The sequence below is a fragment of the Bos grunniens genome, chromosome X, assembly GCF_055505025.1.
Source record: "Bos grunniens cultivar Pamir isolate PY7600 chromosome X, Bosgru_T2T1.0, whole genome shotgun sequence".
Taxonomy (NCBI): Eukaryota; Metazoa; Chordata; class Mammalia; order Artiodactyla; family Bovidae; genus Bos; species Bos grunniens.
The window spans coordinates 99,459,170-99,477,218 of record NC_141194.1 but is presented as its reverse complement, the minus strand read 5'-3'; the positions used below and the strand labels follow the sequence as shown (position 1 = coordinate 99,477,218).

At 41.4% G+C, this 18,049-nt stretch overlaps 1 long non-coding RNA gene across 1 annotated transcript; it reads left to right on the top strand.

The window, feature by feature from the left end:
- Positions 1–583: 583 nt before the first annotated feature.
- Positions 584–4,459, top strand: LOC147340962 (uncharacterized). Its single transcript, XR_015159189.1, has 2 exons — positions 584–862; positions 3,740–4,459. It is a non-coding gene; the product is annotated as an uncharacterized LOC147340962 (long non-coding RNA).
- The last annotated feature ends 13,590 nt before the right edge of the window (positions 4,460–18,049 follow it).

The window sequence follows — 18,049 nt, the reverse complement described above, 5'->3', positions numbered from 1 at the left end:
GAGTCAATGTTTGTTGCCAAGTTTTCACATCCCCTGAATTGTATCCTTGAATGTGTATTAATTAATAGTTGGTATATAGTAAAAAATAAGTAGTGGCCTTGGTGTTAGTAACTTTAGACCCTTAAGGTAATAAATTCTTTCTTTGTTGTAAACCCATTACACATCCGCCCTATAGGAATGCAATTTTATCTTTGGAAGATGGTGCCAAACCTTAAAATAATTACTCTTAGAGAAAATAAGTCTTTGTTGATAAGTCCTTGTCAAGAGTCATAAAATGTTAGTAGGCCTTCTGGCCAGAAGATGATGTAAATCACCTAAACCATTTGTATACGATAAATTTGCAGGAAAGAAACCTTGGTTTTTGATAAGAATCAAAGACTGCTGACTTTGCATCCCCTATTATCCTCTATGTGTAACTTAGGGTATAAAAGCCCCTGTTAAAAATAAAGCTATGGGCCTTGTTCACCAGCGCTTGGTCTCCCCATGTCATTCTTCCCTTTAACTTCCAGCTGAGTCTCCATCTGGAGCGCGGAACCCACCACGCTTACTAATTATGCCTGGGCTTCTAAGACCCACTCGAGAAGGTGTCTAGGGTGAGGCACCTTCCGCTATTCGAGAGGGCACCTGCGGCCTACGTAAGTGGTGCAAACTTCTTGTCTTGAAGTTTTATTGGTCTCCCGCATAAACCAAGCTACTCAGCTTCTTTTCTCCACTGAATTTTCCTACTGAGCTATCCTCATTCTATTGTTCTCTATATCTCTAATTAGCATATAAATAGTCGCCTAGGCCGTCTCCCCTTCGAATACCCTGGATCAGCTGGGGCAGGTCCCCAGCAGGTGGCGCCCGATACAGGATTTCGAAGGTAAGCTCCCAGCAATTGGGGTCACCAGCCCTATTGCTCCCCGTTCTCGGAACAACTGGGTTATCAGCCCTCTTGTTCCCCCACGGAGCAGTTTGGGTCAACAGCCCTACTGCTCCTCCCTTGGAACAGTTTGAGCCATCAGCCTACTGTTCCTCCCCCCGGAACAATCTGGGTCACCAGCCCTATTGTTCTTCCAGTGTTTGGGATGGCTAGGACCCCACTCAAGGGTGCCGCGGACCCCCCTGTAGGATAGACAGGGCGAGAGGAGTGGGAAGTGTTGAAAGTGTTAAAGAGTTAGACTTAGAGAGAGAAAACAGTTTCTGAAGTTAAAAGGCCAAAGAAAAGCCTGATCTTTTGATAGCTTAAAGCAAAATCTTTTACTATACTTAATTTTCTGACATGGGTAATACTGAATCAAATGAAAGACAGCTCTTTATAGGAGTAATTTTACAGTTATTAGGTAAAAGAGGAATCAAAGTTAAAAAATCTTCCATTCAATCATTTCTTTCATTTGTACAAGAGCACTGTCCCTGGTTTCCAGACGAAGGCTCTGTTAACTTAGAGGTCTGGGAAAAAGTAGGAAAACAGCTAAAAACTTACCATGCCGAACATGGCTCAGAAAAGGTGCCTAATGACGCCTTTTCCTTATGGAATATCATTAGAGATGTCTTAGACCCTGCCCCTGATTCAGAAAAAGTACATCTTAAAAGTGATAGTGAAGAAAATGCTGTAGCTAAACCTGCCCCTGAATCTAAAAGAGTAACTTTTAAAGAGGAAAATGAGGTCGAAACTGTAGTTAAACCTGAAGAAAATGAGAAAAATGAAGACCCGCCTGACTATCGGCAACTAAGAAAAATGTTAGCAGCCATGACTACTCAGGAACAACTTAAAGATAGGGATGAAAAACAAGATCAGCCTTCCCCAAAAGAAAAAGAGAATTTAGGCGAGATAACAGTTAAATATCACTCTGATGGAGATTGGCATCTCTTAAACAAAGATGCCCCAAAAGGCTTAAGAGAAACTTCCCCTGTCAGACCATCCGCTCCTAGGAGCTTGAGGGAAACATCCCCGATCAGACAGTTTGTAAGATTTAGTCACCAAACAGTTAAAGGATCTCCGGAGCAGGAGAAGAGAAATACGGGACGCTCCCATCCCTCCATGCCTCCTCCTCCGTGTGGGGGTAAAGGGCCTCCTCTAGGAGTTTCCCGGAGAAGGATTTTCTCTAGTCCCAAGGATAAATTTGATCCTCACCTTGAGGCTTCTTTTCTAGTCCCCTCTATAGTTTAGCTAGGGTAAAGAGGTTACAAAATAAATAAAAATATTCTCAAAAAAAAAAAATGGGTTTCTCTACATCTAAGAATAGACAAATGTTTATTGGCTCTGTGAAATACGATTAAAAATGTCCTGGACCCCTGTCATGAGGCTGTTAAATAGCCTTTGAGGGAGGCTATAGCGGTAGATGGTGGTGAGTCTCCACTTTCTGCACAGATCATAATTTCTGCTATTGGGGAAAAAAAAAAAAAAAAGAGGGAGAAAGTGCTTTACCTCCCGAGGAAGGAGAGGGCTTACAGGACGCTGCGGCCGAGCGCCCTGGCGAGCTCCCTCCCCCTCTGCGCAAACCTTTAAAAAACTTATCCACCACTTTCTGATTTAAGGTGATCGCCACCGCCTCCGTTTGTGCCTCCCAGGACCCAGGAGTTCCCCACTTTGCCCCCAAAGCCTCTCAAAGCGTTGCCTAAGCCTGAGGAAGATGAAAAGTTTTTTGAACAGTGGAGCTTTTAAAACAGACTGCGTGCACAATATGCAGAGCATGCTCCTTAGAGAAAACCTCCTCAGGGGAGTCTCATCCAGGCTAGGAAAAAAGCGAAAGGGGATTTAGCAACAATATTAACCCCTGATGTGCCGCTTACTCCAATTCCAACGGGAGTGGCTGGCCCCCTACCTGAGGACATTGTAAGATTTGTCCTGGGGTGTAGCTCGCTTTCTTTTCAAAATTAAAAAAAAAAAAGAGAGAGAGAAAAGAAATTTCAGTGGTGCATGGTGTAGTAGATTCTGATTATATTGGAAAAATTAAAAGTTTTGATCTCACCGCCTAAAAAAACTGTACAAATTAATAAAGGTCAAAGAGTAACACAGCTTTTGCTTTTACCTTACTATCAGACAAGAAAAAACTTGACTTCTCAAGCTAGGAGCCACAAAACATTTGGATCTAGTGATCTAGCCTTTTGGGTGCAGGAAGTTACAGTTCCAAGGCCTTTAAAAGATCTTTTAATTCAAGGGAATAAAATGTCAAGACTGAGCAGTTATTTAGGCTTTTCAACATTTAAGAGACCACACCTTTAATCTTTTGACTGACTCCAGATAGATTGTGGGGTTATTTCCTCATATTGAAACTGCTAATATTCCAAAAAATAAAACTACTATCTTCTCCTTGTTATCTGATTTACAAAAAGAGATTAAACACAGAGATAAAAAATATATTGTGGGACATATTAGAGTCCATTTCAACTTGCCCAGCCCTTTACATGAAGGAAATGCCTTGGTAGATGCATTGACTAAAGTAATTGTTTTAAACTTACATAAAAAGATTGATAAGGCCAAAAATTCTCGCAAAATTCACCATCAAAATGCAGCTGGTTTAAGGTATAAATTTCATATCCCTAGGGAAACAGCTAGACAAAAAGTTATGTCCAAATTGTAATTAATCACTTAAACGTAAACACACAGGGGCAGACTACAGTGATGAGACACTAGATGCCTGAATTACAGGCTACGACTCGGCCCCTGGTCAAGTAAAAAGACCTCCTTACTGGAGAGTGTAAAAGGCCAGATGTGTTGCTAACTTGTGGGAGAGGGTATGCTTATATATTTCTACAGAATGCAGATTCTCCGATTTGGATCTCAGAAAAATTCGTCATGTCACATTCCCCAAAGACCAGGTTCACGGCGCGCGCACTCGCTCGCTCCCCCTCCCCCAGCCAGCTCTCTCCTCCGCGCCGCCAGCGGCACCCCACACCCTCCTTGCTGCACCCCGCGACCTAGAGCAAGGAAGTCTGTGCGGCGAGTGAGGGCCAGAGAGGAAAGCGCGCCCGCGGAATGCAGTCCAGACCAGCGCGCTCCCGCCGGCGACAGGAAAACGCCCGGAGCCCAAGCGGCGGCGGCTAGCCCGAGTCCGCGAACCCCGCCCCTCCGCCCGCCGTAGACGCAGCGGCCCACAGCCTGCCGTTCGCGTTCTGCCTCCTGATGCTGCGGACACTGCTCCGCCGAGCCGATGCCTACAGCTGCTCCTTGTTTCATCTTGTTTAAATCCTCAATATAATGTTTGCTCCTTTGTGGTGTTGTTGTGAACAAATGTATGCTCTCATCTTGTTTAAATCCTCAATATAATGTTTGCTCCTTTGTAATGTTACAACGTCCACCTTATCTTATGATGTAACCACTTATTGAATTATGCTCTTGCTGTATTACAACAACTGCAGGATTTAATGCGAACACGACGGTTTGTGGGCTTACTCATCTTGGGAATAGCAGCTTTGATAAGTGCAATTACTTCTGTTACTGTGGCAGCAATATCATTGACTCAACAAGTACATACTGTTCAATATGTTGATTCTATGTCCAAAAATGTTTCTTTAGCATTGGCAACACAGGAAGCTATAGACAGAAAATTAGAGATGAGGGTAGACGCCCTAGAGGAAGCAGTAATACATATTGGGACTGAATTGTAGGCTTTAAAGGTAAAAATGGCATTGTCCTGTCATGCTCACTACCGGTGGATATGTGTAACACCCCTGAAAGTAAATGAGACAGATTTTGAGTAGGAAAAGATTAAAAACCATATTTCAGGTATTTGGAACAGCTCTGACATTAGCTTAGACTTAGGGAAACTTCACAATCAAATAGCAACCCTGGAACACTCCCGATTAGATTTTACTGCCGCTGGAACAGCAAATGATTTCTTCCATACTTTCTCTAACTACATTTCAGGAAAAAATATTCTGTCTACCTTCCTTGGCTATGCTACGTTGGCTGTTTTAATTTTACTTCTAATAATAATTCTTCCTTGTATTGTCAGGATTCTTCGGCAGAGCATTCAGAGGCTCGCGACTGAGCTACATCTGGCTGTTTTAAGAAATAAAAAAGGGGGAGATGCGGGGAGCCGGTGAGGCATTCCACTCGTGACAAAGGTCATGAGGAAGGAGGCTCGGCATACGCAAAGGCGGGATCGAGCCTCAGGAGTCCCCCCGGATATTCTCGAGCATTTTCCCCCCAAAAACCAGAGTCTGCCTACTTTATTGCTTTGTGCTCTCACCTCTGACTTTACTGGGGGCTGTCCCCTACCACCATCTCTCTCTCTCTGTCAAAGAGTTAACTTACAGCTCCAATTAATAAAGTTCCTGGGCAATTAGGAGTGTTTAAATCCAAACCCCTCAGATGGCTCTCTAACTCGCCTGACAAGTTTACCCGGACTCCTGCAGCTATGCATACGATTGTTTACAGTCTCCTAGCCTCCAGAGGCACGGGAAGCTTAAGATATTCAAATAGCTTAGAGCCTCTCAGAGAGTTGGAAACTGTCAGAATAAACTAGTAAAGGATTTCATTGATGAGTCAATGTTTGTTGCCAAGTTTTCACATCCCCTGAATTGTATCCTTGAATGTGTATTAATTAATAGTTGGTATATAGTAAAAAATAAGTAGTGGCCTTGGTGTTAGTAACTTTAGACCCTTAAGGTAATAAATTCTTTCTTTGTTGTAAACCCATTACACATCCGCCCTATAGGAATGCAATTTTATCTTTGGAAGATGGTGCCAAACCTTAAAATAATTACTCTTAGAGAAAATAAGTCTTTGTTGATAAGTCCTTGTCAAGAGTCATAAAATGTTAGTAGGCCTTCTGGCCAGAAGATGATGTAAATCACCTAAACCATTTGTATACGATAAATTTGCAGGAAAGAAACCTTGGTTTTTGATAAGAATCAAAGACTGCTGACTTTGCATCCCCTATTATCCTCTATGTGTAACTTAGGGTATAAAAGCCCCTGTTAAAAATAAAGCTATGGGCCTTGTTCACCAGCGCTTGGTCTCCCCATGTCATTCTTCCCTTTAACTTCCAGCTGAGTCTCCATCTGGAGCGCGGAACCCACCACGCTTACTAATTATGCCTGGGCTTCTGAGACCCACTCGAGAAGGTGTCTAGGGTGAGGCACCTTCCGCTATTCGAGAGGGCGCCTGCGGCCTACGTAAGTGGTGCAAACTTCTTGTCTTGAAGTTTTATTGGTCTCCCGCGTAAACCAAGCTACTCAGCTTCTTTTCTCCACTGAATTTTCCTACTGAGCTATCCTCATTCTATTGTTCTCTATATCTCTAATTAGCATATAAATAGTCGCCTAGGCCGTCTCTCCTTCGAATACCCTGGATCAGCTGGGGCAGGTCCCCAGCACTAACTGTTGCTTCCTGACCTGCATACAGATTTCTCAGGAGGCAGGTCAGATGGTCTGGTATTCGCATGTCTTTCAGAATTTTCCATAGTTTATTGTGATCCACACAGTCAAACGCTTGGCATAGTCAACAAAGCAGAAATAGATGTTTTTCTGGAACTCTCTTGCTTTTTCCATGATCCAGCAGATGTTGGCAATTTGATCTCTGGTTCCTCTGCCTTTTCTAAAACCATCTTGAACATCTGGAAGTTCATGGTTCATGTATTGCTGAAGCCTGGCTTGGAGAATTTTGAGGATTACTTTACTAGCGTGTGAGATGAGTGCAATCGTGTGGTTGTTTGAACATTCTTTGGCATTGCCTTTCTTTGGGATTGGAATGAAAACTGACCTTTTTCAGTCTTGTAGCCATGGCTGAGTTTTCCAAGTAAACTCCAAATATTAACCTCTCTCCTAGTTTCAATAATCCATATTCACTTTAACTTTTTTTTTTTTTTAATTCTTGGTCCTCTAAGTCCGCAAAGTCTTTTGCTTAAAGAAGCTGAAGAGTTTTTTTTTTTTTTTTTTAAATTTTTTCCCCTTCTTCAGCTTTTTAACCATTTTTATAGATATTTTGTACCAGAATATATGCGTGGGTGGCTGCGATGGTGCACAGAGCGTGGCTGAGAGGAGCTACCCCACGTCCGAGGTCAGGGGCAGAATCTGGGAGGACTCCATGCCCAAGAAGTGGCAGGCAACAGGAGTTACCCCATGTCCGAGGTCAGGGGCAGCAGCCGGGAAGAGCTACACCGTGTCTGAGGTCAGGGGCGGTGGCCAAGAGTGCTAGGCTGCGACAGCGCAGGAGCAGCTGGTAGGAGCTACCCCACGTCTGAAGTCAGGGGCAGCGGGTGGGAGGAGCTACCCCACGCCCAAGTCCAGGGGCGCCGGCTGGGAGGAGCTATCCCACGCCCAAGGCCAGGGGTGGCAGCCAAGACTAGCAATCCCACGTCCAAGGAGCGGTGGCTGTGCGGGCGCAGGAAGGCATAGACGAGTTACTCCACATTCAAGGTCAGGAGGGGTGGCTATAAGGAGATACCCCTCGTCCAGGGTAAGGAGCAGCGGCTGCGCTTTGCTGGTGCAGCCGTGAAGAGATACACCACACCCAAGGCAAGAGACCCCAGGTAAGATGATAGGTGTTGCAAGAGGGCATCAGAGGGCAGACACACTGAAACCATACTCACAGAAAACTATTCAATCTAATCACACTAGGACCACAGTCTTGTCTAACTCAATGAAACTAAGCCATGCCTGTGGGGCCACCCAAGACGGGCGGGTCATGGTGGAGAGGTCTGACAGAATGTGGTCCACTGGAGAAGGGAATGGCAAACCACTTCAGCATTCTTGCCTTGAGATCCCCATGAACAGTATGAAAAGGCAAAATGATAGGATACCGAAAGAGGAACTCCCCAGGTCGGTAGGGGCCCAATATGCTACTGGAGATCAGTGGAGAAATAACTCCAGAAAGAAGGAAGGGATGGAGCCAAAGCAAAAACAATACCCAGTTGTGGATGTGACTAGTGATAGAGGCAAGGTCCAATGCCATAAAGAGAATATTGCATAGGAACCTGGAATGTCAGGTCCATGAATCACGGCAAATTGGAAGTGGTCAAACAGGAGATGGCAAGAGTGAACGTTGACATTCTAGGAATCAGTGACTGAAATAGACTGGAATGGGTGAATTTAAATCAGATGACCATTATATCTACTACTGCAGGCAGGAATCTCTCAGAAGAAATGGAGTAGCCATCATGGTCAACAAAAGAGTCTGAAATGCAGTACTTGGATGCAATCTCAAAACTGACAGAATGATCTCTGTTCGTTTCCAAGGCAAACCATTCAACATCACAGTAATCCAAGTCTATGCCCCAACCAGTAATGCTGAAGAGTCTGAAGTTGAACGGTTCTATGAAGACCTACAAGACCTTTTAGATCTAACACGCAAAAAAAAAAAAAAAAAAAAAAGATGTCCTTTTCATTATAGGGGACTGGAATGCAAAGGTAGGAACTCAAGAAAGACCTGGAGTAACAGGCAAATTTGGCCTTGGAATATGGAATGAAGCAGGGCAAAGACTAATAGAGTTTTGCCAAGAAAATGCACTTGTCATAGCAAACACCCTCTTCCAACAAAACAAGAGAAGACTCTACACATGGACATCACCAGATGGTCAACACCGAAATCAGATTGATTAAATTCTTTGCAGCCAAAGATGGAGAAATTCTATACAGGCAACAAACACATGACCAGGAGCTGACTGTGGCTCAGATCACCTTATTGGCAAATTCAGACTTAAATTGAAGAAGTAGGGAAAACCACTAGACCATTCAGGTATGGCCTAAATCAAATCCCTTATGATTATACAGTGGAAGTGAGAAATAGATTTAAGGGACTAGATCTGATAGACAGAGTGCCTGATGAACTATGGACAGAGGTTCATGACATTGTACAGGACACAGGGATCAAGACCATCCCCAAGGAAAATAAATGCAAAAAAGCAAAATGGCTTTCTGAGGAGGCCTTACAACTAGCTGTGAAAAGAGAAAAGTGAAAAGGAAAGTAGAAAAGGAAACATATAAGCATCTGAATGCAGAGTTCCAAAGAATAGCAAGAAGAGATAAGAAAGCCTTCCTCAGCGACCAATACAAAGAAATAGAGGAAACCAATAGAATGGGAAAGACTAGAGATCTCTTCAAGAAAATTAGAGATACCAAGGGAAAATTTCATGCAAAGATGGGCTTGATAAAGGACAGAAATGGTATGGACCTATAGATATTAAGAAGAGGTGTCAGGAATACACAGAAGAACTATACAAAAAAGATCTTCATGACCAAGATAATCAAGATGGTGTGATCACTCACCTAGAGCTAGACATCCTGGAATGTGAAGTCAAGTGGGCCTTAGAAAGCATCACTACAAACAAAGCTGGTGGAGGTGATGGAATTCCAGGTGAGCTATTTCAAATCCTGAGAAACCTATATACAGGTCAAGAAGCAACAGTTAGAACTGGACATGGAAGAACAGACTGGTTCCAAATAGGAAAAGGAGTACGTCAAGGCTGTATATTGTCACCCTGCTTATTTAACTTATATGCAGAATACATCATGAGAAACGCTGGGCTGTAAGAATCACAAGCTGGAATCAAGATTACTGGGAGAAATATCAATAACCTCAGATATGCAGATGACACCACCCTTATGGCAGAAAGTGATGAGGAACTAAAAAGCCTCTTGTTGAAAGTCAAAGTGGAGAGTGAAAAAAGTTGGCTTAAAGCTCAACTTTCAGAAAACTAAGATTATGGCATCTGGTCCCACCACTTCATGGGAAATAGATGGGGAAGGAAACAGTGGAAACAGTGTCAGACTTTATTGTATTTATTTATTTATTTTGGCTCCAAATGACTGCAGATTTTGACTGCAGCCATGAAATGAAAAGACACTTACTCCTTGGAAGGAAAGTTATGACCAACCAACCTAGATAGCCTCTTGAAAAGCAGAGACATTACTTTGCCAACAAAGGTCCGTCTAGTCAAGGCTATGGTTTTTCCAGGGGTCATGTATGGATGTGAGAGTTGGACGATGAAGAATGCTGAAGAATTGATGCTTTTGAACTGTGGTGTTGGAGAAGACTCTTGAGAGTCCCTTGGACTGCAAGGAAATCCAACCAGTCCATTCTGAAGGAGATCAGCCCTGGGATTTTTTTGGAAGAAATGATGCTAAAGCTGAAACTCCAGTACTTTGGCCACCTCATGCGAAGAGTTGATTCATTGGAAAAGACTCTGATGCTGGGAGTGATTGTGGGCAGAAGGAGAAGGTGACGACAGAGGATGAGATGGCTGGATGGCATCACTGACTCAATGGACGTGAGTCTGAGTGAACTCCGGGAGTTGGTGATGGACGGGGAGGCCTGGCGATCTGCGATTCATGGGGTTGCAAAGAGTCGGACACGACTGAGCGACTGAACTGAACTGAATTGGTATATATATATATAATTTGTAATACTGGTAACCCACCCAGAGTCATTTTTTTAACTTATTTATTTTGCTTTAAAATATTGTGTTGGTTTCTGAAATACAACAACATGAACTAACCATAGGTATATGTATGTCCCCTTCCTCTTGAACCTCCTTGCCACCTTCTGACACAACCCACCTGTCTAGGTTGTCACAGAGTACTGGTTTAAGCTCCTTGAGTCATACAACAAATCTCCACTGGCTATCTGTTTTACAATAACATAATTGTTTTCATGCTACTCTCTCATTTAGACCCACCTCTCCTTCCCCTCCTGTTTCCACAAGTCTGTTCTTTATGTCTAGGTCTCTATTGATGCCCTGCAATTAGATTCATCAATACCATCTTTCTAGATTCCATATATATGTATTAATACACAATATATGCTTTTCTTTTTATGACTTACTTCACTCTTTACAATAAGCTCTAGGCTCATTCACATCATGAGAACTGACTCAAATGAGTGCCTTTTTATGGCTGAATAGTATTCCATTGTGTGTGTATCTCTCTCTCTCTCTCTCTCTCTCTCTCTATATATATATATATATATATATATATATATATATATCACAGCTGCTTTATGCTTTCATCTGTTAATAGACATCTAGGTTGCTTCTGTCGACTATCTATTGTAAATATTGTAAATAGAACTGCAATGAGCATTAGGTTACGTGTCTCCTTTTCAGTTATGGTTTTCTCAGGGTATATGCCCAGTAGTAGAATTGCTGGGTCATATGGTAGTTTTATTACTAGTTTATTAAGGAATCTCCATACTATTATTCATAGTAGTTATATCAATTTACTTTCCCACCAAGTTTGCAAGAGTGTTTCCTTTTCTTTACATTCTCTCTCGCATTTTTTGTTTGTAGATTTTTTTTGACGATGGCCATTCTTACTTATGTGAGGTGATATTTCATTGTAGTTTGATTTTGCATTTCTCTGTGAATGAGTGATGTTGAGTATCTTTTCATGTTTTTAATAACCATCTTGTGTCATCTCACATGCTAACTAAGTAGTGCTCAAAATTCTCCAGGCTAGACTTCAACAGTACATGAAATGAGGACTTCCAGATGTTCAAGCTGGATTTAGAAAAGGCAGAGGAGCCAGAGATCAAATTGCCAACATCCCTTGGATCATAGAAAAAGCAAGATGATTCCTGAAAAACATCTACTGCTTTATTGACTATGCTAAAGCCTTTAACTGTGTGGATCACAAAAAAACTGTAGAACACTTTTAAAGTGTTGGTAATACCAGACCACCTTACCTGCCACCTGAGAAATCGGTATTCTGGTAAAGAAGCAACAGTTAGAACCAGCATGGAACAATGGACTGGTTCCAAATTGGGAAAGGAATACTTCATGGCTGTATACTGTCATCTTGTTTATTTAACTTATATGTAGAGTATATCATGAGAAAGGCTAGGAGGGATAAAGCACAAGCTGGAATCAAGATGGCCAGGAGAAATGTCAATAACCTCAGATATGCAGATGACATCACACTTTTGGCTGAAATCAGAGGAACTAAAGAGCCTCCTGATGAAAATGAAATAGGAGAGTGAAAAAGCTGGGTTAAAACTCAACATTAAGAAAGGAAGATCATGGCATCTGGTCCCATCACTTTATGATAAATAGATTAGGAAACAATGGAAACAGTGACAGACTTTATTTTCTTGGGCTCCAAAATCACTGCAGATGGTGACTGCAGCCATGAAATTAAAAGATGCTTGCTCCTTGGAAGAAAAGCTATGACAAACTAGATAGCATATTCAAAAGCAGAGATGTTACTTTGCTGACAAAGTCCCATATAGTCAAAGCTATGGTTTTTCCATTAGTCACATATGGATGTGGGAGTTGGACCATAAAGAAAGCTGAACACTAAAGAATTGATGCTTTTGAACTGTGGTGTTGGAGAAGACTCTTGAGAGTTCTTTGGACAGCAAGGAGATTCAATCAGTCCATCCTAAAGGAAATCAGTCCTAAATATTCATTGGAAGGACTGATGCTGAAACTGAAGCTCCAATACTTTGGCCATCTGATGCGAAGAACTGACTCATTAGAAAAGACCCTGATGCTGGCAAAGATTGAAGTTAGGAGGAGAAGGGGACGGCAAAGTATGAGATGGTTGGATGGAATCACCGACTCAATGGACATGTGTTTTAACAAGCTCCAGGTGTTGGTGAATGACAGGGAAACCTGGCATACTGCAGTCCATGGGGTCATAAAGAGTTGGGCACGACTGAGTGACTGAAATGAACTGATGTCTTCTTTGGAGAAATGGCTGTTTAGGTCTTCTGGCCACTTTTTGATTGGGTTGTTTGTTTTTCTTTTATTGAGCTACTTGTATATTTAAGAGATTATTCGTTTATCAGTAGCTTCATTTGCTATTATTTTCTCCCATTCTGAGGGTTGCCTTTTCGATTTTTTTTTATAATTTCCTTTGCTGTGTAAAAGCTTTTAAGTTTATTAGGTCCAAGTTGTTTGTTTTTGTTGTTTTTTCCATTACTCTAGAAAATTCATCATAGAAAATCTTGTTGTGATTTATGAAGAGTGTTCTGCCCACTCTAAGAGTGTTTTCTAGCCTCTGGTATTACATTTAGGTCTTTAATCCCTTTTAAGTTTATCTTTGTATATGGACCTCTTTTGTCTCCTTAGGAAGGTTTCTTCCTAGATATTTTATTCCTCTTTATGTTGCAATAGTTAATGGGATTGTTTGCTTAATTTCTATTTCTGATTTTTCATTGTTGGTATATAGGAATGCAAGGGATTTCTGTGTATTGATTCTGTATCTTGTGACTTTGCTAAATTCACTGATTAGCTCTAGTAATTTTCTGATAGTATCTTTAGGATTTTCAATGAACAGTATCATTTCATCTGCAAGCAGTGAGAATTTTGGTTCTTTATTTATAATTTTGATTCTTTTTGCTTCCTTTTCTTCTCTGATTGTCATGGCTAGGACTTCTGAAAATAGGTTGAATAATAACGGCAAGAGTGGGAACCCTTATCTTGTTCTTGATCTTAGAGGGGATGTTTTCAGTGTTTCAACAGTGAGAATGTTTGCTATGGGTTTACAGTATATGGCCTTTACTATGTTGAGGTAGATTCCTTATATGTCCATTTTTGAAAAGCTTTTTTTTTTATCATAAATGGGGGCTGGATATTTTTTTCAAATCTTTTTCTGTATATATTGAGAATATAATATGATTTTTATCTTTTATTGATATTGTGAATCACATTGATTGGGTTGCATATATTGAAAATCTTTGCATACTTGGAATGAGTTTGTCTTGATCATGGTGTACGTTCCTTTCAGTGTGCTGTTGGATTCTGTTTGCTAGAATTTTGTTGAGGATTTTTGCATTTAGGTTCATCAGTGTTATTGGCTTGTAATTTTATTTTATTTTATTTGTGATGCCTTTATCTGGTTTTGTTATCAGGGTGATGGTGGCCTCATAGAAGAAGTATGGAAATGATCCATCCTCTGCAATTTTCTAGGTATTAGGTATTAGAGCATCTCTGGACTTTTGATAGAATTCACCTGTGAAGCCAACTAGCTCTAGGCTTTTGATTGTGGAGAGATTTTTGATCACAGTTTTGATTTTAGTACTTGTTATTGGCTTATTCATAATTTGTATTTCTTCCTGGTTCAGTCTTGGAAGGTTGAACTTTTTAAAGCATCTGTCCCTTTCTTCCAATTTGTTCATTTTATTGGCATATAGTTCCTCATAGGAGTCTACTCTGACCCTTTCTATTTCTGCATTGTTTGCTGTAACTTCTCCTTTTTCATTTCTACTTTTGTTGATTTGAGTCTTCTCCCCTTTTTGCTTGAGGAGTCTGACTGATGGCTTGACAATTTCATTTATCTTCTCAAAGAACTAGCCTTTTGTTTCATTGATCTTCTATTGTTTTCTTCATTTATTTCTGCTCTGATCATTATGATTTCTTTACTTCTACTAACTTTGGGCGTCTTTTGTCCTCTTTTTTCCAAATTTCTTAAGTGAAAAGTGAGGTTGTCTATTCAATGTTTCCCTTATTTCTTGAGGTAAGATTGTATTCATACCATTTCTATCCTTTATTGAGGCCATCCTTGCATGAAACATTCCCTTGGTATCTCTAATTTTCTTGAAGAGATCTCTAGTCTTTCCATTCTGTCGTTTTCCTCTATTTGTTTGCACTGATCGCTGAAGAAGGCTTTCTTATCTCTTCCTGCTATTCTTTGGAACTCTGCATTCAGATGCTTATATCTTCTCTTTTCTCCTTTGCTTTTCACTTCTCTTCTTTTTACAGCTATTTGTAAGACCTACTCAGACAGCCATTTTGCTTTTTTGAACTTCTTTTTCTTGGGGATGGTCTTGATCCCTGTCTCCTGTACAATGTCACAAATCTCTGTCCATAGTTCATCAGGCACTCTGTCTATCAGATCTAGTCCATTAAATCTATTTCTTACTTCCACTGTAGAATCATAAGGGATATGATTTAGGTCGATCTGAATGGTCTAGTAGTTTTCCCCACTTTCTTCAATTTAAGTCTGAATTTGGCAATAAGGAGTTAATGATCTGAGCCACAGTTAGCTCCTGTTCTTGTGTTTGTTGACTGTATAGAACTTCTCCATCTTTGGCTGCAAAAAATATAATCAATCTGATTTGGTATTGATCATCTGGTGATGTCCACATTTAGAGTCTTCTCTTGTGTTGTTGGAAGAGGGTGTTTGCTATGACTAGTGCATTCTTTTCACAAAACTCTTTTAGCCTTTGCCCTGCTTCATTCTGTACTCCAAGGCCAAATTTGCCTGTTACTTCAGGTGTTTCTTGGCTTCCTACTTTTGCATTCCAGTCCCCTATAATGAAAAGGACATCTTTTTGGGATGTTAGTGCTAGAAGGTCATGTAGATCTTCATAGAACTGTTCAACTTCAGCTTCTTCAGCATTACTGGTCAGGGCATAAACTTGGATTACCGTGATATTGAATGGTTTGCCTTGGAAACGAACAGAGACCATTCTGTCGTTTTTGAGATTGCATCCAAGTACTGCATTTTGGACTCTTTTGTTGATTATGATAGCTACGCCATTTATTCTAAGGGATTCCTGCCGGCAGTAGTAGATTTAATGGTCATCTGAGTTCAATTCACCCATTCTACTCCATTTTAGTTCACTGATTCCTAGAATGTCAATGTTCACTCTTGGCATCTCCTGTTTGACCACTTCCAATTTTCCTTGATTTATGGACCTAATATTCCAGGTTCATATGCAATATTGCTCTTTACAACATTGGGCATTGCTTCTATCACTAGTCACATCCACAACTGGGTGTTGTTTGTGCCGTGGGTCCATCCCTTCATTTTTTCTGGAGTTATTTCTCCACTGATCTCCAGTAGCATATTGGGCACCTACTGACCTGGGGAGTTCATCTTTCCATGTGTTATTTTTTTGCCTTTTCATACTGTTCATGGGGTTCTCAAAGAAAGAATACTGAAGTGGTTGCCATTCCCTTCTCCAGTGGCCACATTCTGCCAGAAATGATATGGACCTAACATAAGAAGAAGATATTAAGAAGATGTGACCAGAATACACAGAAGAACTGTACAAAAAAGATCTTCACAGCCCAGATAATCACCATGGTGTTAATACTCACCTAGAGCCAGATATTCTGGAATGCGAATTCAAGTGGGCCTTAGGAAGCATCACTACGAACAAAGCTAGTGGAGGTGATAGAATTCCAGGTGAGCTATTTCAAATCCTGAAAGATGATGCTGTGAAAGTGCTGCACTCAATATGCCAGCAAATTTGGAAAACTCAGCAGTGGCCACAGGACTGGAAAAGGTCAGTTTTCATTCCAATCCCAAAGAAAGGCAATGCCAAAGAATGCTCAAACTACTGCACTCATTTGCACTCATCTCACACGCTAGTAAAGTATTACTCAAAATTATCCGAAACAGGCTTCAGCAATACATGAACCGTGAACTTCCAGATGTTCAAGCTGGTTTTAGAAAGGGCAGAGGAACCAGAGATCAAATTGCCAACATCCACTGGATCATGGAAAAAGCAAGAGAGTTCCAGAAAAAAAAATCTATTTCTGCTTTATTGACTATGCCAAAGCCTTTGACAGTGTGGATCACAATAAACTTTGGAAAATTCTGAAAGAGATGGGAATACCAGACCACCTGACCTGCCTCTTGAGAAACCTATATGCAGATCAGGAAGCAACAGTTAGAACTGGACATGGAACAACAGACTGGTTCCAAATAGGAAAAGGAGTGTGCTAAGGCTGTATATTGTCACCCTGCTTATTTAACTTATATGCAGAGTACATCATGAGAAACGCTGGGCTGGAAGAAGCACAAGCTGGAATGAAGATTGCCAGGAGAAATATCAATAACCTGATATATGCTGATGACACCACCCTTATGGCAGAAAATGAACAAGAACTAAAGAGTCTCTTGATGAAAGTGAAAGAGGAGAGTGAAAAAGTTTGCTTAAAGCTCAACATTCAGAAAACTAAGATCATGGCATCTGGTCCCACCACTTCATGGGAAATAGATGGGGAAACAGTGGAAACAGTGTCAGACTTTATTTATTTATTTATTTTGGCTCCAAAATCATAGCAGATGGTGACTGCAGCCATGAAATTAAAAGATGCTTAGTCCTTGGAAGGAGGGATATGACCAACCTAGACAGCATATTCAAAAGCAGAGACATTACTTTGCCAACAAAGGTCCTCCTAGTCAAGGGTGTGGTTTTCCCAGTAGTCATGTATGGATGGGAGAGTTGGACTGTGAAGAAAGCTGGGTGCTAAAGAATTGATTCTTTTGAACTGTGCTGTTGGAGAAGACTCTTGAGAGTCCATTGGACTGCAAGGAAATCCACCAGTCCATTCTAAAGAAGATCAGCCCTGGATTTTCTTTAGAAGGAATGATGCTAAGGCTGAAACTCCAGTGCTTTGGGCACCTCATGCGAAGAGTTGACACATTGGAAAAGACTCTGATGCTGCAAGGGATTGGGGGCAGGAGCAGAAGGGGACGACAGAGGATGAGATGGCTGGATGACATCACCAACTCAATGGACGTGAGTTTGAGTGAACTCCGGGAGTTGATGATGGACAGGGAGGCCTGGTGTGATGCCATTCATGGGGTCCCAAAGAGTCGGACATGACTGAGCGACTGAACTGAACCGACCCTTTAAAGAAAAAAAAAATTGCTAACTCATAATCTATAAAATGGGGTCACAGTAGATGATACTACTAGGCTACTAGAATGACTCTTAGAAAGACAGAGTAGGCAATTAACCTTACTAGTTAAGTTCAGTTCAGTCACCCAGTCGTGTCCAACTCTTTGCGAACCCATGAACCACAGCACGCCAGGCCTCTCTGTCCATTACCAACTCCCAGAGTCCAAACAAACCCATGTCCATTGAGTCAGTGATGCCATCCAGGCATCTCATCTTCTGTCTTCCCCTTCTCCTCCTGCCCTCAATCTTTCCCAGCATCAGAGTCTTTTCAAATTAGTCAGCTCTTCACATCAGGTGGCCAAAATTTTGGAGTTTCAGCTTCAACATCAGTCCTTCCAATGAACACCCAGGACTGATCTCTTTTACGATGGACTGGTTGGATCTCCTTGTAGTCCAAGAGACTCTCAAGAGTCTTCTCCAACACCACAGTTCAAAAGCATCAATTCTTCGGTGCTCAGCCTTCTTCACAGTCCAATTCTCACATTCATA